Source organism: Stenella coeruleoalba (assembly GCF_951394435.1).
Source record: "Stenella coeruleoalba genome assembly, chromosome: 9".
NCBI lineage: Eukaryota > Metazoa > Chordata > Mammalia > Artiodactyla > Delphinidae > Stenella > Stenella coeruleoalba.
In genome coordinates, this window is record NC_137155.1 from 33,561,219 (window position 1) to 33,578,691 (window position 17,473).

The window sequence follows — 17,473 nt, forward strand, 5'->3', positions numbered from 1 at the left end:
TTTATTTTGAGTTTACTTTTCCAACTTTATTCTTTTTCAGAACAAAATTGTTTTGATTATTTAGGGGTCCCTTGAGATTCCATAGGAATTTTAGGATAGGGTTTTCTATTTTTGCCAAAAATGTCATTGGGATTTTGATACAGATTGCACTGAATCCATAGATCGCTTTGGGTAATACTGTCATCTTAACAATATTAAGTCCTAGCACCGTTTGTTGAAAAGAGTGAGTTTATCTTTAGTAAGAATTTTAAACTATGTTTGAATGCTAATTCATTCATTCAGTCAAACTTTCCTAATTTATCAAATATTTATTAAGTAACTACTAAGTGGCAGGCATTATTTTAAGTGATGGCAATTAGAACCAAGACAATTCAGCCAAGTTTGGTGACCTGTTAGGAGGGTATTGAAATAACCAAGATTGTAGGTCAGATCACACTGGCAGCAGTGGAAGAGGTGAGAAGTGATTAGATTCTGAAACTCTTGAATATCAAGAAGACTTGCTGATAGATGAGAGGTGGAGTATGAAAGAATGAGGGGAACCAAGGTTGACCCCAAATCTTTTAGCCTGTTAAACTGGTAAGAAGGAGTTCCCTCAAGTAAGATGAGGATGCTCTCAGTGGACATGATTTTTGAGGAAAGATCATCAATATGGGGAAAAGATACCAGTTATATATGAGAAACACAGGAGATGGAGAATTGAAGGAAAGGAGCTATATATACATGGTGGGATAGTAAGAATGTGAGCTTGCTCTAAAACACTGTGATTGTGTACCCATTTGAGGCTGTGGTTATGAATTGATAAGTGATACCGCCTTGCCCATGTATGATCATTTCCATCACTGTCCAGCTATGCACATTCAGTAAAGCAGAATATGGATGTTTGGGCTCATCTAGGACTGGATTGTGAATAGTCAAGTGTAACAGAGGGAGAAAAAGGCAGTGAGCTGAGGAAAGTTTCCAGTGAGGGTCTGTAATGATGAGCTATAACAGGGAAGTGAGGAGAACCAAAATATCAACAACACATTCATTTGATAATCATTAATACATGTGAGCCTATTACCAAAGATTAGCTTTGACAAATGTGCACACAAATAAGCATATTTATAAAGTTTCTGGTAATATCTGTGTCTAAATTGGTAAGCCTAGATATTATTATGGAAGGCAACTGTAAAATCAAATATACTTGCAAAGTTCAAGCTCATTTTCATTTATTCTTAGTGATGAGTGGACTTAATAGGAACTTCCTACAGAAATAAATTGTCATCAAGTATAAATAGAACATAATTTTTGCATTTGTGAATGGTTCTTTGCTAATATTTAGTCCTTTCATTCTCACATGTAGACTTAATTTAGTGATTAATTGAAATGTGTGAGAAAAATAAATAAAGTATATCATAAAGGAAAAAAAAATGTATGAGGACAGCATGTGTTGCCTTGGCAGCTCTGTAGGATTTACATGCTACTTCTAGACAGCTGTATCAAATGTGGATTTAATCAGAACTCCTTATCCTCTGCTTCCAAGAAAATGCTATAGGAAATTAGGCTTTCCTAGTTTCAGGGTTTGTTTGGCAGAAAGAATTAGGCTTTTTATTTTGTTGAAGAATTAGGCTTCAACATTTCATTGTATGAGGCCTTTCCCTAAGTCGGTTACCTAAGTGACACAGCTAAATCTAATGAGTTATATTCATCAGACAGAGAGCAAACAGGTCTTATAACTTCCTCAAGACTAGATAGAAAGCATGATGGGTAAGTTTGGATAAAGACACATTTCCCATAATCATTAAAACTTTACCAAAAGCAGATTATGAAGATCTAGATACTAGTTCACTTCTCTCCTAGGATAGTTAGTACTAATTCATTAAATCAAGGAAAAGATTTCCATCATATAATTGGTAATTCTATGGAATAGATTAGGTTTGTGTCAAATTTCCCAACATCTTATCTGGTTCCAAGTCTGTAATGCCGTGAGTTCTCCTCTGTTCATGCAAGAAATATCATGGAGTATAAGTATGATAAGAAACATACTTTCTTTAAATATTTTTGCTTAATATGGAGGTATTAGACTGGTTCTTTATTTTGGAAGCAGTCAACTAACACCATTCTTGGGCATCAAGCATATTTAAGGAAGGGGGATATTTGGGTTTAAATAATTAAATTCAGGTTGTGGACTTTCAATAATATCTGTGTGTGGAGATCAAGCCATTCTCCATACAGAAAGCAAGTATAAAATTGGATAAAATAGTAAAAGAAAAAGAATTATTTCAAGTATCTCAGGATATTTCAAAGTGACCAAAGACATACAACAAAATGAGATGTGTATACTCTTGAAAAACTGCTACTACACTGGGGAAAACCAATAGCAATTCTCTGGCCTTTTGCCTGGGTATGCTTCCAATCTCACCCCACTCAAATACTGCAGCTCAAGTGTTAATATCTGAAGCTTTATAAGTGATGAGTGATGGTTGATTCAGTTCAAGGTTGACAGCAAAAATCATCAGTTTTACTGGAAAAACTGGTGGACTCATTCAAGAGCAGGGATAAAAGGTTAGTAAACAAAACTGCGCTCCCCTAGTATGGGCAATGAACAACTAGAATTTGAAATAAAAACACAATTCCATTTACATTAGCACCAAAAATACTTATGTATGTATCTAAAAACTTATATACAGGATCTATATGAGAAAAACTAGAAAACCTGATGAAATAAATCAAAGAAAATCTAAATAAATGGAGAAATATTCTATACAGTGAGTCCCCTACATGTGAACGAGTTCCATTCCGAGAGCGCATTCGTAAGTCCAGTTTGTTCGTAAGTCCAACAAAGTTAGCCTATGTACCCAACTAACATGATCGGCTATATAGTACTATACTGTAATAGGTGTATAATAGTTTTCACATAAATAATACATAAAAAACAAACACAAAAAATAAAGAAAACATTTTAAATCTTAGAGTACAGAACCTTGAAAAGTATAGTAGTACCAGCTACATCACTGCTACTTTTACATTTGCTTCCAGATATTCGGGGCTTGAAATAAAGATACTGTACTACTGTACTCTATACAGTACTGTACAGTAAAGTACACAAAAGCACAACCACTTGTAGAGAATGCACACATGTGAAAATGCATGCCAGACACATGAAATAACTTAGGTGATTCAACATGTGAACGCATGTTTGCATCTTTGAGAGTTCACACCTTGATGGTTTGTATGTAGGGGACTTAATGTATTTATGAATAGGCTCACTGTTAAGATGTCAATTCTTCCCAGATTGATCTATAGATTCAATGCAATCCCAATCAAAATCCCAACCAGTTACTTTGTGGTTGTCAACAAACTCATTTTAAAGTTTATATGGAAAGGCAACAGACCCAGAATAGCTAACACAATACTGCAGGACAAAGTCAGAGGACTGACACTACGCACTTCAAGAACTATTATATAAAAAACCCCAAACAGAGCTACCATATGATTCTGCAATCCCACCCCTGGGCATATATCCAGAGAAAACCATATTCAAAAAGATACATGAGGGCTTCCCTGGTGGCACAGTGGTTGGGGGTCCGCCTGCCGATGCAGGGGACATGGGTTCATGCCCCAGTCCGGGAGGATCCCACATGCCGCGGAGCAGCTGGGCCCGTGAGCCATGGCTGCCGAGCCTGCGCGTCCAGAGCCTGTGCTCCACAGTGGGAGAGGCCACAGCAGTGAGAGGCCCGCGTATTGCAAAAAAAAAAAAAAAAAGATACATGCACCCCCATGTTCACTGCAGCACTATTTACAACAGCCAAGACATGGAAGCAACATAAATGTCCACCAACAGAGGAATGGATAAAGAAGATGTGGCACATATATCCAATGGAATATTACTCAGCCATAAAAAGAATGAAATAATGCCATTTGCAGCAACATGGATGGACCTAGAGATTATAATCCTAAGTAAGCCAGACAAAGACAAATTTCATATAATACCACTTATATGTGGAATCTAAAAAAATGATACAAATGAATTTATATACAAAACAGAAATAGACCCACAGACAGAAAACAAACTTATGGTTACCAAAGAGGAAAGTGGGGAGAGATAAATTAGGAGTTTGGGATTAACATAAACACACTACTGTATATAAAACAGATAACCAGCAAGGACCTATAATGTATAGCACAGGGAACTATGCTCAGTGTTTTGTAATAACCTTTAAGGGAAAAGAATCTAAAAAGATAACATACATACATATACATATATACATAATGTGTGTGTGTGTGTGTGTGTGTGTGTGTATGTAACTGAATCACTTTGCTGTACACCTGAAACTAACACAATATTGTAAATCAACTATATAGTTCAATAAAAAATCAATCAATACTATTATAAAGCTACAGTAGACAAGGCAATGTCATATTTGGGAAAGACTAGACAAATAGATCAATGGGAAGGGTAGAAAGCAAAGAAATAGACACACACAAATATAGTCAGCTAATCTTTGACAAAGGAGCAAAGGCAATTCCAAGAAAAGATAGTCTTTTTAACAAATGGTGCTGGAACAGTTGGACAACCATATTAAAAAATCTAGAAACATACATCTTTTGAAAAAATTGACTCAAATGGATCTTAAACTGAAATATAAAATGCAAGCTATAAAAGTTCCGGAAGATAAGACAAGACAAAAATCTAGGTGACCATGGGTTTGGGGATGAGTTTTAGATAGAACACAAAAAGCACTATCTATGGAAGAAACATTTTATTACCTGATTTTCTTAAAGTTAAAAACTTTTGCTCGCTGTTAAGAGATGAGTCACAGACTGAGAGAAATCATTTGCAAAATATATGTTAGATACAGGACTTGAGTCCAAAATATAAAGAACTCTTAAAACCCAACGATATATATATATATATATATATAAACAACCAACCCAGTTAAAGGTGGGCAAAATATCAAAGACACTTCAGCAAAGAAGGCATATAAGTATATGAAAAGATGTTCCACAGCACATGTCACTAAAAACCTACAAACTTAAGTAACAATGAGATGCTACTACATATCTATTGGGATGGTAAAAATCCAGAACACTTACAATACCAAATGCGAGTGAGGATGCTGAGCAACAGGAACACTCATTCATTGCTGGTGGAAATACAAAATGGTACAACTACTTTGGAAGACACTTTGGCAGTTTCTTACAAAGGTAAACATAGTCTTTCCATATGATCCAACAATTGTGCTGTTACATATTTAGCCAGTTGAGTTGAAAATTTATGTCCACACAAACACCTGTACATGAATGTTTATAGCAATTTTATTCATAGTTACCCAAAACTGAAAGCAACGAAGATGTTCTACAATAGTTGAAGGGATAAACAGACTGTAGTGCATTCATAAATAGAATATTACTTAGCAATAAAAAGAAATGAGCTATCAAGCAATGAAAAGATACATAGTAATTTCAAATGCATACTGCTGAGTGAAAGAAGCCAATCTAAAAATGCTACATACTGTATGATTTCAATTAAATGATATTTTGGAAAAGACTAAGTTATATAGACAGTTTTTACTGTCTTTTAAAAAAAACATGACCAGTGTTACAGATTTTTTTAAATCAGTGGCAGTCAACAGTCCACAGGGAGGGAGGACAGGGATGAACAGGTAAAGCACAAGTGATTTTTAGAGTGGTTAAATTAACCTGTATAAAACTCTAATGGCAAATATACATTATTATGAATTTGTCAAACTCCACAGAACTTTACAATACAAAGAGAGATCTTAAAGTAAACTATGGACTTTAGCTAATAATAATATGTCAGTATTTGCTCTTAATTATAACCAATGGACGACACTAATGCAAGATGTTGATAATCAGGGAAACTGTGCGTGGGGATTGTTTTGAGGAATTGGGGTTGGGTGTATGGAATTCTCTGTACTATCTACTCAATTTTTCTGTAAATCCAAAACACTACTTAAAAATGAAATCTATTTATTATTTATAAAAGCCCAATAACCATCAGAAAAATAAAACAGAATCCAGTAACTACCACATATAATTTATCATGCCAATTTGCAAGCAAAATTACCAGACATGTGAATAACAGTATAGTGTGACTCACACTTGGAGAAAAAATAAAAAGCCATCAATAGAAGTTGACTTTGAGTGGGCACAATATTGGATTTAGTAGACAAAAAACTTCAAAAAAGGAATTATAAATATGTTCATAGAATTAAGAACATATATCCAAAGTATTAAAGGAACAATGAGTCAACAAATAGAGAATCTTCATTAAGAAATGGAAAGTATTAAAAACAGCCCAATGGAAAATTTAGAGCTGAAAAATACAATAAATTAATGGAAAATTCATTCAATGGGCTCAATAGAAGATTTGAAATATCAGAAGGAAGAATCAGTGAATCTGAAAGTAGACTAACAGACATTATTCAATGCAATAGGATAGAAAAAGGTTTAAAAAATGAGTAATGCTTCAGAGATCTGTGGGACAGTATCAGTCTTTCTAAAACATGTGTAATTGGTTTACAGGAAGAGAGGCTGAGAGAGAAAAGGGAATAAAAACTATGTGGAAAAAGGAATGACCCCCAAATTCCCAAATCTGGTGAAAAACATTAACTTGTTGCTCTTAATAATTTTTCTTTGTCTTTAACTTTTGTCAATTTGATTACTATGTGTCTCAGCGTGTTTCTCCTTGGGTTTATCCTGCCTGGGACTCTCTGCACTTCCTGGACATGGGTGGCTATTTCCTTTCCCATGTTAGGAAAGTTTACAACTATAATCTCTTCAAATATTTTCTCGGGTCCTTTGTTTCTCTCTTCTCCTTCTGTGACCCCTATAATGCAAATGCTGGTGGCGTTTAATGTTGTCCCAGAGGTCTCTTAGGCTGTCTTCATTTCTTTTCATTGGTTTTTCTGTATTCTGTTCTGTGGCAGTGAATTCCACCATTCTGTCTTCCAGGTCACTTATCCGTTCTTCTGCCTCAGTTATCCTGCTATTGATTCCTTCTAGTGTATTTTTCATTTCAGTTATTGTATTGTTCATCTCTTTGTTTGTTCTTTAATTCTTCTAGGCCTTTGTTAAACAGTTCTTGCATCTTCTCGATCTTTGCCTCCATCATTTTTCCCAGGTCCTGGATCATCTTCACTATCATTATTCTGAATTCTTTTTCTGGAAGGTTGCCTATCTCCACTTCATTTAGTTGTTTTTCTGGGGTTTTATCTTGTTCCTTCATCTGGTATATAGCCCTCTGCCTTTTCATCTTGTCTATCTTTCTGTGAGTATGGTTTTTGTCCCACAGGCTGCAGGACTGTAGTTCTTCTTGCTTCTGCTGTCTGCCCTCTGGTGGATGAGGCTATCTAAGAGGCCTGTGCAAGCTTCCTGATGGGAGGGACTGGTGGTGGGTAGAGCTAGGTGTTGCTCTGGTGGGCAGAGCTCAGTGCAACTTTAATCGGCTTGTCTGCTGATGGGTGGGGCTGAGTTCCCTCCCTGTTGGTTGTTTGGCCTGAGGCAACCCAACACTGGATCCTACAGGCCCTTTGGTGGGGCTAATGGAGGACTCCAGGAGGGCTCACACCAAGGACTGCCTCCCACAACTTCTGCTGCCTGTATCCTTGTCCCCATGGTGAGCCACAGATGCCCCCCGCCTCTGCAGGAGACCCTCCAACACTAGCAGGTAGGTCTGGTTCAGCCTCCTATGGGGTCACTTACCCCTGGATCCTGGTGCACACACTACTTTGTGTGTGCCCTCCAAGAGTGGAGTCTCTGTTTCCTCCAGACCTGTCGAAGTCCTGCAATCAAATACCGCTGGCATTCAAAGTCTGATTCTCTGGGAATTCCTCCTTCCATTGCCAGACCCCAGGTTGGGAAGCCTGATGTGGGGCTCAGGACCTTTACTCAAGTGGGTGGACTTCTGTGGTATAAGTATTCTCCAGTTTGTGAGTCACCCACCCAGCGGTTATGGGATTTGATTTTATTGTGATTGTGCCCCTCCTACCGTCTCATTGTGGCTTCTCCTTTGTCTTTGGATGTGGGGTATCTTTTTTTGGTGAGTTCCAGTGTCTTCCTGTCAATGATTGTTCAGCAGTTAGTGGTGATTCCAGTGCTCTCACGAGAAGGAGTGAGCACATGTCCTTCTACTCTGCCATCTTGAACCAATCTCTCTTTCCTGGAAATCTTAAACTTAGATAATCTTTTCATCATCTTTAGACCAGCACCGTGCCTCCTAAGTGAATGGCCTACTTCCTTGTGTCTTTCACACAGTTGAATACAAATCCAGTCACCAATTCTATTAGCATGACAGCATCAGCATTTCAACATTTATTTGTACGATCAAAGGCTCAAATTGGAAGAACTGCAGGTTCCATATGAAACTAATATCCCCGTGAAGGAGCTGCTGGAAAGATCTGATCCAATTATAACAGAAGTCAAATTCCCAGGATTTTCACAGTAGCTAGATTGTCCTTCAAGTCAGGAGCCAAATACAACCCCCTTGCTTTGGCAACACCATCACTTGGACTGTCTGTCTTTTGCTTTGAGACAGCATGGACTATTGAACTGCCTGAAGATCTGGGGACTGCACGTGTGAAATAGTTTTAGTAGCACTTATGGGTATTGGGACTGCGGAAAAGATTCAGTATTTAAAACTGGAAAGCACTGTAGTTTAACCCCGAACAATTCATATTCCAGCTGCTTTCTGTAATGTTGAGTAAGTCATGCAAACAAAAAGATAGTCTATATATTCAGCATTATTATTCTGAATGCAATGGGGCAACGAAAAGTGATTACTCACCACAGACTAACTGATCTTTTGCATCGCTGGTGGGAGGAACGAGAGAATGCCTTTCTGGGGAACAAATTGTGTGTCATGAAAAATAATATATATTTGATAGATGTATTATTTTCACAAAACAAGAATTTCAAATTCTGTCAAAATAGGGTGAGAAAGAACTATATATTAAAACCACTGAGAAACATTCTTGAAAGATTCAGATATTGAGTTTAGACAGAGAAACAATGATTTCCACTTTCATTTCTTCCACTGCCTCTGCAAGAATCTTTACTTTGTAGAAATACAGCCTCTTCCCTTTAGGTTCTCCTCTGTGACCATGATAACTGAGACTTTTCTGACTTACGGTATAAATCATATGCCTTGCTTTGTCTACTTTAAAGTGTATGCACTATATTACACCTATGAAATGTTTTCTTAGTTTAATTTGAGAGAAATAGGAAGAAGAAATCAGAGAATTAAGCTTACATTCACAGTCAGAGAACTTAAGAGTCACCTGGGTCCCAGAAGTCCCAGAAAGGGGTTGACTAGGATATGTAGGGAATCATTTTGTCCTTTGAAAAATATTCATTTTTCATAATTAGAAGCCATAGAGATAAACTAAAGGAAGCTAGCACCCTGAGAAATATAGGAGGCATCTTGGTGTGTGTGTGTTATTTTTGTACCAAGTCCTCACTGGTCAAATCACACTGCTCAGAAAAAGTGAGATTTTTGAAGTTATAAGGTCCCAGAATGTAAACTTAGGTTATTATATTCCTGCCATGTTTAATTTTGACCAAGACGTATTTTCCTTACTTCCTTTCTCCACTCATCTTCCGTTTTCTACCAATAGGATCTAGTTTCCTAGTTTTTATATTACAACAGCCCTCTTCCCCAGCCAAAATTAAAGAAAGGAAGGAGAGATTAGGTGGAGGAGGTCAACATAGGAAAGGAGAAAATACAGGCACAGGAGATGGAGGTTCCTTTGACAAATGTGGTCTAATTGTTGGCTTCCAGTGTAGCCTAAAGAGGCTGGGACATGAATCAAAAGGCTGGAAGACTTATTCCAGGATGCCACCAGCATTCTGGAATTTATAATTTTTAGGAATACCTTCAGCTGGAAAATTCTATTATCTTATTATTCAATCTCTTTACATTACTCACTTTTTTCTCATCCTTCATTTTTTATTGAGGATCTGAAATACGGTTACTTTAAGCAAACATCTCTAATTTACATTAGTTTCAGGCCACTAACTTATTATTCCTTGGATTCAGAAATGATTACAGAAAAGGTTTTTATTTTTCCATGGACACAACATTCACTCATTCAGTTTCTCATTAATTCAGAAAGCATGCTTTGCTTACTATACATATGGCAGTATAGGATACAAAGATGAATAAAATCCAGACTCAATCTTTAAGTAGCTCTGACCCTGGTTACAGAGTTAGGGGAAAAAAAAAAAGAAACAAATAAACAAACAAAAAAACCAAGCAAGCAAAACCATTGTGATAATCAGTGGTGTGCTAGTAAAGTTAACCGTCCTGCTCTTTAGGGGGCAGGGGGAAGAGGCAATCACCAGTCTGTGGAGTTTGCCGATTTCCATGGTGTAAATACTCCCACCATGATCAATTTCAAGATACCAGAGTGGTATCACTGAATACAGAAATGGGAAGAGATGCATACAACTGGTTCTTACCAGCTGGTTCCAGCACACCCCTGAATCAGAGAAGAGGTGTTCCATAATACTACAGTTTCCAAGTATAAGTAGAAGACAGATATCTGACTCTGTGATAGGTCAGGGAAAGACTGCAAAACATGGAATCCTGGAGTTGAGACTTAAAGGATAAGTAGGTATCAGTCAAGTGGACACGCTAGAGAAGAGTGTTTTAGGCAGAGAGAATGGCATGTGCAAAGTAAGGAAGAGTTGACTTCTAGAAAAGAGGAAAGATTTTCTTAAAAGGGTATATATAGTAGGCTTTGAGGGCCCAGAGAAAAAATTGAGGATGTTATGTAGGGACTCATATAACTATAAAATCCAGGCATTTGAGAATGTAACAAATAGCTTGTGGGCTGTAAGAAACTAGGCAACTGACTCGATTTGGTCCATAGGCCCTAGTTTACTGACCTCTGTTCTAGAAGAAGGTAGAGACTACAGGCAAATTACTCTAAAGCCTCTTTTCTACAGAGTGGGTGTGTTTTTCCCATTCTCTTAAAATATAACAGAGCCAACAAGTCCGCTTAACAGATTTCTGGAAATAGCATTTTGTTTGGCTTGACCCAACACTCCCTGATCCAGCAGAACTAAGGAGTACTGGTGAGTAACATCAAGTGCATACAATTCCCCTCATTCATTTTATAACCGAAATACACATCACTGCACACTGGGTGATGTGATACTCTCACTAAGTTAGGGAGGAGAATGTAGTTCAGGAATTATTTAAATCAATATTTAAGTACACTGGTGTACTTAAACAATCACCTTTATGTAAAGTGGGGAATATAGGAAAACTCAGATTCTTTAATATGACTAGTTCAGTTTAAGAACAGTGAAGTGCTTGGTACAATGTGAAACAAAGACACCCATTGACGTTAATCCTTCCTGAACAAAATCTTGGAGGATAATATTTTCCTGGTTTTAGAATTTAAAAAAATATATAAAAGCTATACTCTCAAAGTACCTGACAGCAGCCTCTCCTTATAAGTAAACAGAGGCATATTGTGCCAGAAAGTAAGGAAGTATTCAGATCTAGCTGGGCACGTGTCAAAAGGGCACAGGATTTAAGCCAAAAAGGTTCCTAATGGTCAAAAATGGAACAATTTGAGTAAAAAAAATATTATTGGATTATAACCACAGCATAAAACAAAAATTCCTAAGTTTATGAAAACTGAACAAATAAACAAATGAAAGAGAAGAGGCAGCTCTTCTTACAGAAGAATAGCAATGATAAACATACAAGAGATGAAGCAGATAAAATAATCACCATTGGAACACTATAATACAAGCGAAATCTACCAATGGATGGTAAAATTAGTGGGTAAAACTTGGGGAGAAAGAAAGTTTTTGCATAGTCTCAAAGTATCTCCACCTAGATATTATTAATTACAAAGACAAAACCTGGCAGACAACCTCTTAACCAAGTGATCAAGGTTAACATTACCAGAAGTAAGACATGTCAACATATTGTGCCCCTCATATGGTACACTTAGGTTACAACACTTCTGTGCTATTCTTGCCTCAATCTAATTATGAGAAAAAACATCAAACAAAACCAAACTGAGGGACATTCCACCCGACAAGTATTCTTCAAATATGCCAAGGGCATGCGAGACAAGGAAAGACTGATGAACTGACAGACTTAGGAAACATGGCAACTAAATGCAATGTGGTATTTTGGATTGCATCCCGGAACAAAAGAAGGATATTAGTTGAAAAAAAAAACCCAAACCAAAAACTGGTCTATACTATGGTCTATAGTTTTATTAGTGTATGTTACCAGTGTTAATTTCTTGGTTTTGTTAATTATATTACAGTTATTCAAGATATTAACATTACAGAATCTGGGTGAAGGGTATACTGAACTTTCTATACTATTTTTTAAACTTTTCTAAGGTCTAAAATAATTTCAAAATAAAAAGGTAAAAAATGAGAGAGAGAGACGCTGAATTAACATTTTTTATTTATGAGACAGTTCCTTTTGCTGGGTCCTATTTGGGTTCTTCCCATTGATTTTCATTTCCAGGAAAGATCATGGCTTAATTATACAGGAGGGAATATTGGAACTGAAATTTCTACTCATTAAACCCATTCTTCAGCCTGCTTAAGGCAGAGATTAGAGCACCTAATGTGCACAAGTGTACTTCTAGGCCAGAGCTAATTTTATAAGATCCCAGGAATTATCTAATGGAGAAATGTAATTATCCTCATTTAATATTCAGTGATATTGAGTCATTAAAATGGAAGCCCCATGAAGACAGGAATTTTTGTCTTGTTTACTGCTATATCTTTAGCCTCTAACATATTTCATGGCATATGTTACAGAGTCAATAAATATTTTGAAATAAGTAAGTGAATCAATGAGGCTTAAAGAGAGTATGCAATTTATCTACATTGCTGGAAAATGGAAAGCAGGATTTTTACCCTAGAAATGTCTGATTTTGAGAATAAACTCTTACCCACTACACTAGACAACATAGGTCTTCAGATCTTAAAAGTCAGAATAATTGCAATACATTTTTGTGTTCACTGCTCATTTACTCCAATCAATCCATAAGAGACATGAGAATCAGGAAATCCAAGCAGTCTGTTAGTCTGACTGCCACGACACTTGTTTTTTACCCATTTGCTCAAGCAATTAAAAAGTGGAAATATCTAGAAAGAACCTAACAATTTCTCCACAAACCAGCACTGCATGTCAGGGTGATAACAAGAATATATTCTGAGAAATGGCATACAGAGCACTACCACAGTGGTATGGCTTCTACTTTAAACAGTAGTAGGACATTGCTGATGGTTTTGGCTAAATTTGATTCACCTTCTCTGGAGCAGTTTTGTGGAATTTTCTCTAAGCATTTGGCTGAGTTTATTTGAATTTGTCTCAAAGGTTAAACTTGAATAATATTTTCATTTCTTTACCACAGAACGTGACAATTAATTTAAATCACATCTCATATTTTAGCAATGTAGCACCTTTGGGACTAGACATTTTATTTCTGTGTTACTGTGGAAAAGCTTCTACTGCAAATTGAGGGCCTGGGTAATGCAGTGGAAAGAGCTCAAGACTGAAAGTCAGAAAAAAGAGTTCTACGGCTTGGTTCCACTGCTAACTAGCTGTGTGATCTCCAGCAAGTGATTCAAACATATGTGAAACTCAGTGTTTGCACCTCTAAAATGGAAACAAGAATTTCTTGGCCTTTTTACACAGGTTATTTTAAAGATAAAATGATGATATATATTTGGATATGTATTACAAATTTTAAAGCACTATGCCCATTTTTTTAAAGTGAGAACTCAGAAAAATAGCATATTTGTAAAAGGAAGTAATTGCAAATCGTTTTCTAAAGTATCTTCTATGTTTTTAACTTGTGAATGATTTGCTTGATATAGCTTTTCTTTTTTTCCAGTTGAACTATTTAATTTTTTTCTTTCTGCACTTATCATCAGTATTTATAATTTTTGGAAAATTTATATAATCCTCTAGCCCATGAACTGTTTCTAAATGATTATTACTTAAGGATAGCAGGACAATGTCTCTAATTAGAACCTTTTTGCTTTTTTATTAAAGGACATAGTCTTTTAAGATTGTATGAAGGGTTATATCTTTTTTAAAAAGGCATCTAATTAAAGATTAATGTCTAGATAAAAATTAGGCTATTTTAACCATCCCGCAAACTAATTGAAGAGTAAGGACACAGTTGATCACCAGTATGCATTAATTCCTACCAAAAATAAAAAATAAAAGAGAGTTAGAGAAAGAATGAAACAAAAGCAAAATTCTTATTATTCAAACTAGACATTCATCTGAGTTGATTCGTTGATTCAACTTCTTAAAAATATTCCACTGCTGAGTATCATGAAGATAAGTGTAAATCAGATGTCTCAGATTCAAATGCCATCACAGGACAGGCAATATGAATGAGTAAAGCAGATGTGAATAAAGTAAACTGGGTCAGGGAGACTATAGTGAAGGCTGGGGAATCCTTGCTGCCACTGAGGAATGCACTCAAACTGAGCCTTTAAAGTTCTTTGATCCTTCAAAAGAAGTCGAGAATTGGATTTTCAGTGAAATCTTAAATCAGTTACAACTGATTTGAATCTTTATAACACTGTATGCGCCAAAGAAATGGTCCACAGAGTCACTGGTTTGGGACCTCTGTTATTTTTTTCGTCACTTATTGAACCACTGCCTGGGATCATGAATATGTTATTTAGATAGTCATTTTAGACTTTAGAGTTATTTAAAGTCATAGATTAGAGAGTCATTTCAAGAACCTAAAAAAGCCATAATATTGGAATCCAGCATCACTGGCGTTAGAAAAGGGGTCTCTGCTTTACAAAAAGACTTGCCTTAGGAAAGTAAATACATAGGGAGTTATTCTGCCACATTTAAAATAAAACTAAACCTATGAAATGCAGCAATAATGCATAATCCTTACAGTTGACAGACGCTGCATACCTCCATTTCTCCACACTCAGAGGCTCTTAGAATTTAATTACCTAACACTAAACAATAAATTAAAGGTAAGTGAATAAACCTCACGTTGGTAAATCCATATGACATTCCTCTACCAACTACCAAAGTCCCTCAACTCTCACTGACTCAAATAATTAGCTTTGACTGAAAATAAAAAGTGAACAGCTGTACCTTCTGACTCTGGTGTGTCTGGCACACCTTGACAGTGTCTGTCCATCAAACAGACAGAAATCTAATGGCAATTTTCCAAGTCAAGTGACTGCCACTTCCCACTTCTCATATCTCGTCTCGTTCCTGAAAGAGCTACCAAGACTTCCAGTGTTGAAGGTATGGTGCCTCCTCCAAACCTCTCCTTTTAAATCTTTACCCATCCCTACTTTCCACCATCTCAGGGACTCCACTATTACACTTTTCCTTCACCAGCTCCTCTTCCACTCATCAACCCAGGCCCCCCACCGAATGCTTTTGTTATCCAAGCCCTCTGAGAAATGAAAAGTGAAAACTAGTTCCTCCTTTCAAAACCAGTTGGAAATTCCTGTCTTAATATTTGTTTGGAGCTTTGCTTTTATTTTCCAAATGATCTGGGTTTGGCAAAACCCTTTTGGTTAAGTAACAGACAACAGCATAGCACTCCAAAAGACAGATGGAAAACCCAGGCAATCTAGGATTCCGTGAAGACTAAACACTGGACCCTTACTGTCCAGCCCAAATAACCCTTCCCCAAAACAGAGAACAGCTTCACTTCTTAAATAACTGGTATAGTAGGATACACATTGCTTCCACTTAAGTTGGTATTTTATTTTATTCCCTCTCCCTTTATATATCGCTGTTGATGAAGAGTGGGAGTCTACAGTCGTATCTCGGCTCTTAGAGTAGGACTCAAACTCAGAGTGAAAAAGTCAAACATTTTTTTCAACTTTGTGGGTAGATGTTACTATTATCCTTATTTTACAGAGAAAGCAACTGAGCCACAGCATTGCTAACTAACTTGAAGAAGATCCCATGATTTAAATCTTGCATCTGCTTTTAGACACCCTGCCCCTAATTAACACCTGTGCTAAGCTGCCTCTCCACTGCTTGATTTTATTTATTTATTTACAAAATTCCAAATTCTGGCAATGTGTTTCCACTTTGAATTTGAAACAAGCTATGAGTATTGGTCTGAGACTGAATCCTTGATTACTCTGCAGCGCATAGATATTTCTCCAGTTCTGTTCTTAAGGTGGAGAATCAGATTTTTATTTTCAATACAGTGGTGAGCTAAATTGTTAATCCTTTCACAGGCAAGTGCTTGAGAGGTAAGCTCTTATTAAAAGATCCCTTGTTTTCAAATAATATTGGAAGTGGAAATTCAGACAAAAGTTACTAGAACTCTTCATAAGTAAAAGAAAAAAAGAAGACACAAAGGGAAAAGAGGGCACTCAGTTAAGAACACCCTCTGGGTCATTTTACTGTGGTCTTTAAACTTACTGTCTCATCCTCAGTCATTCTCTCCAGCCCAAGGCTGGGGCAGGTCCTGGGGATGGTGGGGTCTGTTCCATTATTCCTGTGAGCTCGCTGTCTCTGCCAAGGTGGGCCTCATGACCTAATGGACACCAAATACCTTCACTGGGGGTGGGTTTCGTGCCCTGAATCATCAGAGGAAGTCTTCCAGGGCACTACCTATCCCCTCAAAGCCTGTTTTCCTGCTCTCTTGGAACCTAAACAACATTCAGGCCTACTGGGTCTTCCCAACCTATAACCCCAACTAATGATAACATTAAGTTTTAGAAAGAGGCTGCATCTTTGCTCTTCTAGGTTGAGACTTCATCACCTCACATCTTTGTCATATTGCTCAACAAAAAGCAGATCCCTGAGAAACACTCAAAGACACAGCTCGAAACCTTACAAGGGGCATTAACATTTCTCTGTCCCTTGCAGGCCAGTTCCTTCATCCTTGGGTGACCAGGAAATCCACAATTTAAAAAAAAAAACAGAATTTCTTGAAAATGAGGTCCATCTTGATGTGAAAAAGGTAAATTATGTACCATCAAAAGCAACTATCAAAGGTTTCATGAATAAAGAAGAGCAGGTGCCAATAACTACAGATGTTGATGAGCTTAAAGCATCCACAGCAGACTGCTCATGAGACTAACCAGAGTCCAAAGAGTGACACCTTGCCTGTCCTCACTGAGAGGCTCTTACCAGGTCCTCATCCATAAACAAGAGTACCATGTCCTCTCAGGTACATATGTTCCATGTTCCACTACATGGTCTTTAAGTGAGCAGCTCCAACAAGCCCAGTTCATAACACTGGCCTGAGTAGGATAGAGAATTATGGACCATCTCTTGCCCATAGATTCCCCTCTGCACAACAGCAGGAAAAAAGTGATTGCTTTCAGCTGCTCTGTTCTAGTGGAGGGTGCAACTTCCCCGGGAATTTTACCCTATCTGTGCCACATTACATTTACTGAGGCAAATGACCCTGCACGCCTTTGCCCCTGGCCTCCTTCAGAATGGACATGGCTCCTGGGCCAA

General features: G+C 37.2%; 1 long non-coding RNA gene across 3 annotated transcripts in view; it reads right to left on the reverse strand.

The window, feature by feature from the left end:
• LOC307191363 overlaps positions 1-17,473 on the reverse strand; it is a 447,907-nt gene that overhangs the window by 90,384 nt on the left and 340,050 nt on the right. Inside the window, exon 4 of one of the 3 annotated variants that reach the window (XR_013829722.1) lies at positions 8,789-8,842. The exons of the other annotated variants lie outside the window; for them this stretch is intronic. This is a non-coding gene — a long non-coding RNA (uncharacterized lncRNA). The remainder of the gene's footprint in view (positions 1-8,788; positions 8,843-17,473) is intronic. 3 annotated transcript variants of the gene reach the window in all.